The sequence below is a fragment of the Lissotriton vulgaris genome, chromosome 1_1, assembly GCF_964263255.1.
Source record: "Lissotriton vulgaris chromosome 1_1, aLisVul1.2, whole genome shotgun sequence".
In the NCBI taxonomy this organism is placed as follows: Eukaryota; Metazoa; Chordata; class Amphibia; order Caudata; family Salamandridae; genus Lissotriton; species Lissotriton vulgaris.
The window spans coordinates 2,091,118,949-2,091,133,468 of record NC_141685.1 but is presented as its reverse complement, the minus strand read 5'-3'; the positions used below and the strand labels follow the sequence as shown (position 1 = coordinate 2,091,133,468).

The following is a 14,520-nucleotide window of genomic DNA, read 5'->3' as shown; positions in this document are numbered from 1 at the left end:
AAAAGACAATCATCTGTTTGATTAATAGTTGCTTCATATTGTGAAAACATTACTTGATGCTAAGCACATTTAAAGAACTGCATATGACTATAGAAAACAGAGTGAGAGGGGCAGTACCAAAGGTTGGACTGGAACAAAATATAAGCCCAGGCACCAAAATAAAAGTGACCCCGGTATTGAATTAGAAAGCTAAAAACATGGCCCATGTTCGCAATTTGGGTCAGTTTTGAGTTTGTAAAGAAAGGATGTATAAGTATTGTGCAAGGTATGGAAGACTGTATGAATTTGAGCCTGGCCTAGGCAATGTTTGGTTTAATATCAGAGAAATTAACACTGAAAAATGCCCCACAAATAACCATAAAACCAGCCTCCAACTGATATGTAAGACCTCCCCGTTGGGCACTGCCTGATCGACCCTGGCAGTACATCCCGGTGGCTAGTTCACAAACTCATCATCAACGGACAATTGAAGATTTGAAAATACCCTTGGTACTTGGATATCTGTATTTTGTTCAGTGATTTAGTAAGAGGGCATTCTATTCATGGTAAACTGTCCCAAACCATGTGCCCTTTTCAGAAAGCCATGCCACAATGGGTTCATTTCAGAAAGCTACATCCCAAGTCATGACCGTAAATTATCTATTATACACTTTTGTATTGGTTAGTAAGCAGTGTTGAGCTCATTGCATTGCTGTGGTCTTGCTGTTCTATTGGAGGTAAATAATAATGTTGGTCTAGGTAGATGCTTGCATAAACATTTATTTTAGGCATGGCTTGTTAGGGCAGCCGTCTGTTGACCTATTGTTACCAATTCTTTCAAAATATACTTAGAGTGGGAAGTCACTTAATCCAGTAGGGAATTTATCTCACCCCATGTTATTGGCTGTTTGGTGTAACTTTCTTCCTCCTGTTAATCAATCAATCTGGATTTATAAAGCGTGGCTAATCACCCGTTAGTGTATCCAAGAGTTTGCAGGTCCTGGAGGCTTACTCAAATAGCCAGGTTTTGAGGGCTTTTCAGAATTCCTGAAGTGAGATGGTGGTCCAGAGTTGTGTGGGGAGGCTGCACCAGCTCTTTGCAGTGATATGGGAGAAGGAACGTCCTCCACTTCTGCTTCAGTAGATTCAGGGAGAATGGGCAAGTGAGAGCGTGAGGCGTAATTTTCTCAGTGGTTTTTGGAAGTTCAGGTGGTGGTTAATATAGGCGGGTTCTTGGTTGTGTAGAGCTTTGTGTGCAGGGTCAGCAGCTTAAATTGCCATCTCTTCTATATGGAGAGCCAATGGAGCTGCCTGAGGTGGGGAGTCATGTAGGTTCATCGGGGAATGCTGAGAATGATTCTGGCTGCGTTCTGTATGGTTTGAAGTCTCTGTAGCGGGTGTATGGGCAATTCCTTCATAGAGGGCATTGCCTTAGCCCAGGGCTGTCTTCTTTGTTGCACTCAGCAGTATATGGTAGAGGTTCAGGGAGGCCTTGAATGCTCTCCTGTAGGAGGTGTCCTTACTGGTGGCGCGGGTGCTAGAGATGCTGAGGTGGATGATGGAGTGATCGATCCATGAGTCCTGTGACTAGGTTGTATTTGACACAGTTGCTAGACCGTGTGTCCTGGAGTGTGACAAGGAATTGTGGATGATGTGGGTCAATCTGAGGCTGCTCATATTACAAGGAGGTGTGTGATGTTATTGTCGTTTGGGTTGTTGATGTGGAAATTTAGATCACCAAAGAAGATGTAGCCCTTGGAGTCTAAGGCTAGGGGCGCAATGAAGTCTGCGATATTGTTGCAGAAGCTGTAGTGCAGGCCTGGAGTTGTTACGTGAGGGTGCCTCTGATGATATCTTATTGTCTGTGTGGAGCTGGAAAGTGGGATGTTCCATGGTGTGGTGCACTGTATTATCTCTTTGTGGACGATGGTTCTTCCTCCTCTCAGCTTGTTGATGCGGTCCTAGTGAGAGATTTTTTGTCCATCAGGAATTGCTGTGGCAATGTTTCGGGTGGATGTGGGCTTGAGCCAGGTCTCAGTGAGGTGTGAGGGTGGGAATGAGGTCCTATAATTGGGTGGAATGCTTGCATAGTGAGGGTGTTGAGATGTGCGCATGCAAATAGGTGTTTTTATTCAGGTGGTGTCTGTCGTGGGTTTGTGGTGGGACTGGTTGGTAGGATGGTGTGTGTGCTGTGGCAGGTGAAGTGGCAGTAAGTTCAGGTGAAAGATCCTACCATTGAGCGTGGGTCGGCACAGTGGCAGTGTTTGTTGCAGCGTCAGGAGTGCCAGTGGTCATCGCCCTGGGTTCAGTCGAGGCATGGATTGAGGCGTGGGCGGGTGCAGATGGACTTGCATTTGGTGCACCAGTGACATGCCTACTGCTCGCTGACACACTCCAACCTGCATTAAGTAGGTCTTCGGGTGGGTGCGGCTTCTTTTGATGGGAAGAACAGTAAGTATGAAAACCTGGGTGGGAAAACCCAGATGGGAAATTCCGGGCAGCAGCGGTGTCACTGGTTCAGTCTGTTACAAGAAGGAACTGGAGGCCACAGGCAAGTGGCAGGTTAAATGTCCTGGTGCCAACTCCTATGGAGGGATTGCATTCAAATGCATAAAAAACTATTTTACTTCACACAAGTACACTGTATTATAACAACTTATTTTATTTCATACACACAATATATAAAGAATGCAGTCCTTTTTTTGCATTATTTTATATTTGATCTGCACTAAGCTCTTAGTCAGTCATCGCATGCAAATCAAATACCTATTCTGAGAAATAGGGATTGATGTTTGAAGTGGGTGTGAGCCCTGCTCAAGCAACAGCCACAATCCTGGTCAGGGTGAACCACAAAAAGTTACAAAATTAACCGGTGCTTAACCCTCTGGTAGATTGGAACTAAATCAATAGGGCTTAACCTAGCTGCAATGTGTACAGATATTATGTAGTACTTAAACAGTAATAAAATAAAAACATAACACAAGAAAAATTCCACAACAAATTTATAAAACTAGAGTAAATCTTAATAAAAATATTTGAGACCAAAATGACAAAAATCCTGCATGAATGTAAAATGGTATACTCAACAGTATAAGATGTGATTGACATTGGTTTGATTTCAAAAGCTCAAATAAAAAGATGTTTTAAAGAAAAGAAACAACAAAAATCCAATCGGTAGAACTGGTGATATGCAATTTGAAAGATTTAGGTAAAGATAGTGCCAAATGGTGCAAAGTGCCAACTGAAGCTATCTGGTTACACTGGACCAGGACAAAGTTATAAGTTCAGCCCTCCCACAATAGAGCGGATGCTAGGCACAGGACCAAGTTTGGCCCACTGAGGATTGTACCTTATGTCCTCGGTGTACGGTCTGCATGACGTTGGTTTGCAAGGGTTTGCGTCACCTAGCATTGGTTCCAATGAAGCTCGCAGTTGTGTGGCAAGGTTTTGCGGGGCTTCGCGTCAAGTGGTTTGGGTGGAGCCTTCCGGTAGGCCAGGAGGTTCTCTCTCTGCTGCTAGCCAAGTGCCCAGGACCTGGGGAGACACCACTTAAGGACCAGGAAATCACTTCAGCAGAGGCCAGGAGGTTTCATGCAAGTCTAGTTGAAGTTCCAGGCAGGTCCTGTAAAGCAGGTCAGCTGGGCAGCTGCAGGGAGTCCTCTGGAGCTTGTTTTGTCTCAGTAGCACAGAACAGGATGCAAGTCAGCTGACTCTTCGAGTAACTTCAGCCTGGGATGAATGGAGCAGGTCCAGTCTTCCTTCTCAGACTGCGGACAGATCTCAAGCAGGTTCAGTTGCAAGGTCCAGGTAGGTACAGTGGAGCAGGGCAGCTGGGCAGGTCTTCTGTGAAATCCACAGGTCTAGTAGTGCACTCAAGAGTGGGTTTAAGGGTCCTATTTTTATACCTGGTGCCAGGTTTGAAGTGGAAGAAACTTCTGTAAAATTTCCCCCACAGAAGTGTCTGGAATTTCTAGCCTCCCTGCCCTGGTCCTAGTCTATCCGGAACACAGTAGGCTAGTGTGAAGTTCTTTGTTGGTGAGATGAAGCAGTATCTTTGAAGCACAAGTGTCAAAAGCGACAACTCCTCCCCTCCCTTCAAGTCTGAATGGCATATCCTGCCATCCAGGCCCTCTATTATGTAGCTGTCTGGGAGAAATACACAAATGCCAACTGTCAACTCTGCCTGGTCATGTGACTCAGGAAAAAGGCTCAGGCATCAAATGGCTAGGAAAACAAAATGCGAACTCTCTAAAAGTGCCATTTTCAGAGATGTGACTTAAAATCCGACTTTACCACTAAAGAGGATTTTAAATTTCAATACCTTAGACACCAAACATGATATTCCTACCTGCTCCCAAACAAAGGTCATCACTTATTAAATGTAATAAGGTAACCTAGTGTTATCCCATGGGAAGAGTAGGCCTCACAGTAGTGAAAACGAATTTAGAGATTTTCCACTACCAGGACATGTGAAACCTAAAAGTACACGTCTGACCTTTTAATTACACAACACCCTGCCCTATTGGCTTTTTAGGGCCTACCCTAGGGGGTCACTTATATGTACTAAAAAGGGAGTTTTAGGGTTGGAAATGTTTTTATTTTGCGAAGTTGAATTGACAGCTTATAACTGCATACAGGCTGCAATGAGACATGCTTTAAATGGCTACTTAAATGGGCGGAACAATAAGTGTTGCAGGCCCATGAGTAGCATTTAATTTACTGGGTATGTGGCATACCTCTTTACTAGGGACTTTTATGTAAATAAAAATGCTAATCAGTTACAAATCAATTATAACGTGTTTTAGGGAGAGAGGGCACAAACACCTTAACATTGGTTAGCAGTGGTAAAGTGCAGAGTTATAGTGCCAACAAAAATGAATTCAGCAAGATGCAAGGGGTGAAGGTAATATGTTTGGGGTAACCTTGCAGAGACTGCCAGGCCCACAAAAATGTTTACATATATGTTTACACACACACACAAGCACACACTCAGGATGCTTGAACAAAACAGCTATTAGCCAAGTCAGTATGTCAGGGTTAACGTGGTAAGCCATGCAAACATTGACACACACAAATTAAGTTTGCAGGCATGATCAAAATAAAGCCAGAACTAATGGCTTTGCCAATGCTCACATTTCCTTCCAGAAATGCAGTAGATATCCTTGTGGTCACTAATTAGGTTGAAAGACATTTCACAGTGACAGCATTTTGCCAGTATCAATGGTCCTGTTGCCTGGTTGTGTTCGGCATGGGCTGGCTGTTTACTGCTTACTGGCCTTGCATATGGAATGGAGGGAGGATAAGGTTTTACCCCTATATGACTTGAATTGTTGTACACATGGTGTGCATTGAATCATGCTTTGCACACAGCTGAAACTTTATAAATGATAATACAACAAACTCTTGTTTTTTTATTCTTTTCTTTCAACCAGTTGCAGGGATGCTCACAGTACAGCAGCTAGAAGACAGGCACTGTTTTAGGCAATACATCACATCCTATTTAGATGTATTGTATACAAATCTACCTCATAAATACTTCTTTGGAAATATTGAAGGTTCACATTGATTTGGATCCTCAAGGAATGTCAGCGAATCATGAAGCCAATTGACAAAGTCTATCACTGGTATTATGAGGTTTAGTTATAAGATTAAGTGCAGCACAGTCCTATATCATTTTGGTTACCCACTGTTGTTTCTTTATTTATTGGAAAATCATAATAAGTATATTCCAGAGATTGCCAATGATTTAGGGTCTCAGGTACAAAACCCTTTCGCAATAACAAAGATGTTGATCAGAAAAATCACCAACTGCACTTGCAATAAGGCTTATTACAGTCTATTAAGGACCATGTGTGAGCCAGCAAAGTTTTTTCAACTCTTAAAAGTTATTTTGTGAACTTTTCCAAATGGTAACAGGGGGGGATTTAAAGGTCCCCGCCATATTTACAAGTCACAAAGGTATGTATCAGTGGTTAGTGAGAGCAACTGCAGATGATAATGACTGATCAGTGACCTAACCCTGAGTAGAGGTGGTAACTGATTCTCAAGGATGACTTGCCCTTTGGGAGTTTTGTGTGGCATTTGGATAACCACTATCTCCTCTCCCAAGTGTGTTACCCAGCAGGAAATATATCTATATATCTATATATATATATCTATCTACATATATCTATATCTATATCTATATCTATATCTATATCTATCTATCTCTATATCTATATCTATATCTATATCTATCTATCTATCTAGCTATCTATCTATCTATCTATCTATATATATATATATTCACAGAAAAAACCATAGGTTATAGACCATATATAGTTAGGAATTTGCATTTACAAAACCTTGAAAATTCACTGAAAAAACCATAGGTTATAGACCATATATAGTTAGGGATTAGCATTTAAAAAACCTTATTTTACTCGCACAAAACCATTGAAATTCCATATATAGTTAGATGCACTAACTATATATCGCGGACCCGCAATCCACTGCTAATGATGTCACATATTACATCATTCATGACATGAATTTTGGGCCCATCGTGGCTCTATAATATCCCCTCATCAATCCTAGGGGATCAGAAGGGGTCTACCTTGCCCCCTTTCCTTCATTTCCCCCTTTGTTTTGGCCTCCTCTTGTCTCTCGATCCTACCGAGAGACAAGATGGCGGCCGCGCCGGACTGTTTAGAATGTTGACAGACACCGGAGAGCCAATCAGCTTCGCTTCGCAAAGTTCCGATACGCGAAAAGTAAGCGGACCGGAGCGCAGCCCGGAGCGCTGTTACAGATATATATCTTGTTTTAAACGTTAATTTCTCAAAATTCACTGAAGCACATATATTGAGACCTAGCAAAGGCACATCGGGCTAACAGTCCCTACAATTTTGCCAAGTTTCGTGGAAATCCATTCAGCCGTTCGGGCTAAAAGTGAGTCCAACCGCCCTATGGAAATTAACATGGGAAAAACGCGTTTTGGGACCCCCCTTTTTTCTCGGCCTCCCCTTGACGAACCCCCCCCAAATTTCCAGGAGCTGCTCAGAAACAAAATGTGCCATTTTCCTGAAAATTTCAGCCAATTCCGTCCACAAACGCCAAAGTTATTAGACATAGAATTTTCAGAAATCCCATAGGGAAAAAATCCTAACTATATATACCTACTGGCTATTGCCAGTAGGTAATATATATATATATATACATATATACATATATATATATATATATATATATATATATATATATATATATATATATATATATATATATATATATATATATATATATATATATATATATATATATATATATATATATATATGTATGTAGATAGATATATATATAAAGATGTATAGATATATATATATCTATATATATATATATATATATATATATTCACTAAAAAAAACATAGGTTTTAGGCCTTATATAGTTAGGAATTGACATATAAAAAACCATTGAAATTCCTCCTATATAGTTAGCTGGACATTTTATTGATATAAAACCAATGAAATTCGACATATAGTTAGGTGCACTAACTATATATTTCGCGCATCCGCAATCCAATGCTGATGATGTCACATATTACATCATTGTATTATCACATGAAGTATATCATCAGTGGTGTAATTATTGATGTTAAATGAGCTGTTATCAGTGATGTCATCAGTGATGTCACTGACCATGTCATGAATGATGTAATATGTGACATCATCAGCATTGGATTGCGGATGCGCGAAATATATAGTTAGTGCACCTAACTATATGTCGAATTTCATTGGTTTTATATCAATAAAATGTCCAGCTAACTATATAGGAGGAATTTCAATGGTTTTTTATATGTTAATTCCTAACTATATAAGGCCTAAAACCTATGTTTTTTTAGTGAATTTCATTGGTTTTTTAAAGGCTAATTCCTAACTATATATAGTGTATAACTTATGGTTTTTTCAGTGAATTTCATTGGTTTTTTAAAAGCTAATATCTATAGCTGTAAAATATATTCTTTATTACGTGACGTATCACGTAGCCACGTGAGACGCCTCATGACGCGTCACATAACCGTGACGTATCGGCTCTGCAGCGCAAACAAAACCCGTAACAGAAGCGCGCCGGAGCACGCTTACAGATATATATATTTTGTCCCTAATTTCCTATGTATATAAGAAAAGTAGAAAAGTACTGTCTTTAACCAAAACCGTAACTCACCAAAACTGGCCACTATAGATGCTAGAGCGTATAATGTGCCACATTTGACAAATAACCTTAATGGGAAAATATGTATTGGTTAAGTGGTGCGTCTGAAAAGTGTTTTCTGCATCTTTAATCCCTCTCTCTTCTTACTCTCTACTGCTCTTTCCATTTTCTGCGTCCCTTCGCCCTCTCCTTCCTGTCTTGCCCCCCTCTCTTTCCTGCCTGTCCCTCCTCTCTCCTGTCTTGCCCCCTGCGCTTTCTCCTGCCTGTCCCCCTCTCTCCTGTCTTTTCCTGTTGTGTCCCCTGCGCTCTTTCCTGTCTGTCCCACTCTCTCCTGTCTTTTCCTGTTTTGTCCCCTGCGCCCTATCCTGCCTGTCCAACCTCTATTTCCCTGTCTTGTCCGCTCTCTCTCTCCTGCCTGCCCCCTCTCCCCTTTCTTTCCCTGTCTTGCCCCTCTCCTGTTTGCCCCGCTATCCCTCTCTCTTCTTACTCTCTACTGCTCTTTCCATTTTCTGCGTCCCTTCGCCCTCTCCTTCCTGTTTTGCCCCCCTCTCTTTCCTGCCTGTCCCTCCTCTCTCCTGTCTTCCCCCCTGCGCTCTCTCCTGCCTGTCCCCCTCTCTACTGTCTTTTCCTGTTGTGTCCCCTGCGCTCTCTCCTGCCTGTCCCACTCTCTCCTGTCTTTTCCTGTTTTGTCCCCTGCGCCCTCTCCTGCCTGTCCAACCTCCATTTCCCTGTCTTGTCCGCTCTCTCTCTCCTGCCTGCCCCCCTCTCCCCTGTCTTTCCCTGTCTTGCCCCTCTCCTGTTTGCCCCGCTTTCTCTTGTCGTTCCCTGTTCTGTCCCCTTCTCCCTGTCTTGTCCCGCACTCTCCGGTCTCACCCTGTCTTCCCGGTCCCTTCTCCCTCCTTGCCTCTGCCTCCTCTCTCCCCCCAGGCTCGCGGGTCCCTCCTGCCCTCGGAGGATGAGCTCCTGAGACCCCCAATCAAGGCACACACAAGAGCTAGCGCCGCAGCTGAAGCACTGCAGGCTGAGGCCGCTGTGGTGTATGTGTTCCGACGGCAGCGATCACAAGCAGGCGGGGGAGAGGGAGGGACGGCAGCAATCACAGCACACACCGGGCAGGGGGAGGGGCGGCAGCGATCAGAGCACACACCTGTGCAGGCAGGGCTGCAGGAGGAGCCAATCAGCGCTCACGACGACGTCTCCTCTTTTACCGGGGCTCCTCAGCACACGGGAGCCCCGCACCAGCCGGCATCATTATCCGGTCTCCCCCTTGGCACGGGAGACCGGCAGGCACAGGCTTCCCCCAGGCAGGTGAAAGCGGAAACCACGTCCTCCCGGCCCCGCCTACAACCAGGCGGCTCGGGCCGCGGCGGTGATCTCGGGGGTAAAACGAGGGGTGAGCACCCTCGAAATTTAAATAAAACAAATAAAAATAAAAGAGAGAAGCCCCCCAAGCCCCCCCCAACCCCCCCCAAAAAAAATCGCAAAAAATCGCGGGGTGAGCGCACCTGTGCGCGCTTATAGATATATAATTGATTTTTCTTCTAATTTTCTCAGGAACCACTGGAGGGATTTACACTATTTTACCAAAAGTGTGATCTGCATACCAGACACTACCATCTTGACAAGTTTGGTGTCATTCCCTTCAGCGGTTCAAGCTGTAGCTGAGTCTAAAGGTCCTATGGAAATTAACATGGGGAAAACACGTTTTGGGACCCCCCTTTTTTCTCAGCCCCCACTTGACGAATCCCCCCCAAACTTTCAGGGAAGGAGCGGAGCGGAGCGAGCCATCTTCTTTGAGAAATGTGCAAAGATTCATCAACCAGCGCCAAAGTTATTCCCAATAGAATGTTGGGGATTTCCTATGTAACTAGGTCCTAACTATATATACCTACTGGCTACCGCCAGTAGGTAATATATATATATATATATATATCTATATATATATATAGATATATATATGTAGATAGATATATATATAGATATATAGATATATTTCCTGCTGGGTAACACACTTGGGAGAGGAGATAGTGGTCCTCCAAATGCCACACAAGACTCTTCTTTATTGTTCTTTATTCTTTATTGACCATTGCTCGGCATGATGCATTTCGGCTTTTCTCTGCCTTCTTCAGAGGCTGCTCGCAAGGGTCCACTTCGCCATTTCCCTTGTGATGCATAGGCCCTCCCATTTGCAGGAGGTGTTTCGGCTCCACTCGATTGGATACAGCTGCAGTTGGGTGTTGGGGACTGCAGCTACCATAATTCCCTGCTGCTGTAAGTACCGCTCGTGGAGTCTGAAGTCCGCTCACAAGAGCGCTGTTGTGCCGGGCAAGGGAAGGGGGGCTTGAAGTAAAACTTGAACCCCTATATTAAATCCCAGAGCTCCCTTGGGTCCCCAACGTTCTGCCCCATTAACAAAAAGCAATACAGGACATGAGACAACAATGTCTTCTTCCTGTCTCACTGTGAAGTCACAGTCCGTACTGAACAGCGCCCTCTTGATTGGTTTGCTTCTGAGGCGGTCCTGCGGCATCTGATCCCTCTGTAGAATTTGCCACATTGCCAACAATCCACAGGACACTTATAGAACGGGTCCTCTAACATGCCTCACGGCTCCCTCCCTACCACAGCAAACTGCTTTGGTTTTTGAAAAGAGAGAGCAGGAAACCTGCTCTCTCTTTCAAAAATCAAAGCGGATTGCTTTTCAGCATGGGGAGCAGCATGCAGAAAAGCAATTCCGGCTCCCGCAGGATGCGGGGAGCCGGCAGGGACCATGGGGGACTTGGGGGACCCCCCCACGGTCCCCAACAGAGAGGGCAGGCCCCGGGGGTGGGGTCCCCCGGGGCCATAAGTTGCCCAGGAGGGGGGGGGGCACGCAGACCCCCTCTCCTATCAAAAAATTCAAATAAAAAAAAGATTGGCAGGCCCCGGGGGATGGGGTCCCCGGGGTCTTAAGGGGGCATAGGAGGGGGGCCCCCTCCAGAAAAAAAAATAGAAAAGTTTGCCATGCCCTTGGGGATGGGGTCACCGGGGCCAGAATTGGCCACGGGAGGGGGAGCCACACAGCCCCCTTCCCGTAAAAAAATAAAATAAATAAGAATTGGGTTCAGTCCCTGGGGGATGGGGTCCCCAGGGCTAAAAAAAAAAGAAAAAGAAGGGGGGCTACACAGCCCCCCTTCTTAAAAGCAGATTTTAAAGAAAAATGAGATTGGGAAGAGGACACTCCCCCTCCCTGCACCTCTCTGCAAATGCGCCCCCTGGCACGTTTGCAGAGGGGGAACTAATTCCCTTTGCAGAGGGGGGATCCCCGGGGGCCAACTAGCCCACCAGGAGCCTCCAGTATGAGCCAGGGGGCTGCGTTGCAGAGAGGTGTAAAAAGGGGCGTAGCCTCATTACACCTCTCTGCAACGCAGCCCCCTGGTGCATACTGGAGGTTCCTGGTGGTCTAGTTGGCCCCCAGGGACCCCCAGTATGCAAAGGGAATTAGTTCCCCCTCTGCGAACACGCCAGGGGGCTGCGTTGCATAGAGGTGTAAAAAGGGGCGTGGCCTCATCACACCTCTCTGTAACGCAGCCCCCTGGCGCATACTGGACGTTTCTGGTGGGCTAGTTGGCCTCCAGGGAGCCCCAGTATGCAATCAGAATTAGTTCCCCCTCTACAAACGCGCCAGGGGGGCTGCGTTGCAGAGAGGTGTAAAAAGAGGCATGGCCTCATTACACCTCTCTGCAACGCAGCCCCCTGGTGCATACTGGAGGTTCCTGGTGGTCTAGTTGGCCCCCAGGGACCCCCAGTATGCAAAGGGAATTAGTTCCCCCTCTGCGAACACGCCAGGGGGCTGCGTTGCATAGAGGTGTAAAAAGGGGCGTGGCCTCATCACACCTCTCTGTAACGCAGCCCCCTGGCGCATACTGGACGTTTCTGGTGGGCTAGTTGGCCTCCAGGGAGCCCCAGTATGCAATCAGAATTAGTTCCCCCTCTACAAACGCGCCAGGGGGGCTGCGTTGCAGAGAGGTGTAAAAAGAGGCATGGCCTCATTACACCTCGCTGCAACGCAGCCCCCTGGCCCATACTGGAGGTTTCTGGTGGGCTAGTTGGCCCCCAGGGACCCCCAGTATGCAAGGGGAATTAGTTCCCCCTTTGCGAACGCGCCAGGGGGCTGCGTTGCGGAGAGGTGTAAAATGGGGCGTGGCCTCATTACACCTCTCTGCAACGCTGCCCCCTGGCGCATACTGGAGGTTCCTGGTTGGCTAGTTGGCCTCCAGGGACCCCCAGTATGCAAGGGGAATTAGTTCCTCCTCTGCAAATGCGCCAGGGGGCTGCGTTGTAGAAGTGTAAAAAGGGGCATCGTCTCATTACACCTCTCTGTAACGCAGCCCCCTGGAGCATACTGGACGTTCCTGGTGGGCTATTTGGCCCCAGGGAGCCCCAGTATGCAAGGGGAATTAGTTCCCTCTCTACAAACGCGCCATGGGACTGCGTTGCAGAGAGGTGTAAAAAGAGGCGTGGCCTCATTACACCTCTCTGCAACGCAGCCCCCTGGCTCATACTGGAGGTTCCTGGTGGGCTAGTTGGCCTCCAGGGACCCCAATATGCAAGGGGAATTAGTTCCCCCTATGCAAACGCGCCAGGGGGCTGTGTTGCAGAGAGGTGTAATGAGGCCACGCCCCTTTTTACACCTCTCTGCAACGCAGCCCCCTGGCGCATACTGGAAGTTCCTGGTGGGCCAGTTGGCCCCATGGACCTCCAGTATGCAAGGGGACTTAATCCCCCAACTTAGAAGGCGTTATGGGGCATGTTTGCACAGTGGTGAAGGTAGGGGGCAGAGCTTGAGGTGATATGTGTGCAAAAATGCCCTGTGGCGCGTTTTAAGTTGGGGAATTAATTCCTCTTCAATCCAGAGGTCCCCTAGGGGCCAACTAGTCCAACAGGTACTTCTAGTAAGCGCCACGGAGCTGCGTTGCAGAGTGTTGTAAAAAGGGGGCGTGCCCTCTGAACACCTCTCTGCAATGCAGCTCCCTGGCGCATACTGGAGGTACCTGGTGGGCTAGTTGGCTCTCAGGGGACCTCAGGATTGAAGAGGTGTGAAGTATGATGTACTCAAGCAATAATAAATTGTAACCACAACACAAGAAATATTCAAAACTAATTTAGAAAAATAGAGTATATTTTAATATATAAAAGGACTCCAAAACGACAAAATTCCAATAAATAGAAACAAAGTTATAAATGTTTTTATTTTATGGTCAAAATAGTGCCCAAAGGTGATAAAAGCCAACCGTGGTCATCTATTTGTGCTTGACTGAAATAAAGTCAAAAATGAAGGCCGACTGCGATAGAGCATGGGTTGAATACAGGGACCAGGTTTATTCCAGTGAATTTTTTTTTACTTTGGACGTACTATCTGGAATGGAAGTACAAAATCTTCAGTGGGGCAAGGCAGCAGGCTGTGGCTGAGAAAGCTACACTTTATTGGACAGCCACTAGACAAGATCTCAGTGAAGTCATTGACTTTTGGTGGGAAAGAACAGAGCGTGAGAAATTTGAATTTCACACACAGAGAAAATTCCTCACTGGCAGGATATTTTTTGTGCCTTTGCCTAGTGAAGATTTTTATTTTTGGACTTGGTGAATTATTTGGAGCTCGCATCTTCCTGTGGCACAAAGCTACAGAGGGCTACAAGAGGGCTCCAAGAGGCCTGACACCTTCTCCACGAGGTCTTGCTAGGTTAGATTTGCTGATGCAGAGAAGACTGCAATGGGAGCAACCTGAATATTGGCCCAGTGGCAAAGCATCTTCGTAAAAACAACTAGTGTACATTTAACTACATTAAATGATACACCAAAGCAAATATCATTAGGAGGGCAAACGTGGTAAACTAGTTGATATCAGTTGATATCAGGATTTCGAGTTTTTTTTTATCCAAGCAAAATCTCATGTATTTACCAATTGCTGGGTTTTACATACGTTTATACTTTTATTTCCTTCAATTGAAGCTATTTCGTGTAATTTTCACCTGCAAGAGGCTGGTTCTAGCAGAATAAAACTTGTAGTTACCATGACACTGAAGTGTGTTGGTCTTCTCAAACCAACCTCTAGGCAGTATCTCACTAGACGTTTGTAAGATTAATTTGCACGCAGACTGGCGAAAATTATTTTGCGTAATTTTCCCAATCATCATGCGTCTTACAGAAGGAAAGATAATTATCATTTTCTCCCACTACTAAATCAGTGACGTGGAGCCACCGTAGTCTTAGTAATAGGTCAGAATATTCATACCTTTGAAACTTTTATCCATGTGATAAATCCCAGACATTTAATGAAATTCTAGGGGCGCTAAATATAGGACAGCTT

General features: G+C 45.4%; 1 protein-coding gene across 1 annotated transcript in view; it reads right to left on the bottom strand.

Annotated features, from left to right (window-relative positions):
* Positions 1–14,520, bottom strand: part of VWF (von Willebrand factor) — a 1,126,314-nt gene that overhangs the window by 48,997 nt on the left and 1,062,797 nt on the right. The gene's annotated exons all lie outside the window — the stretch shown is intronic.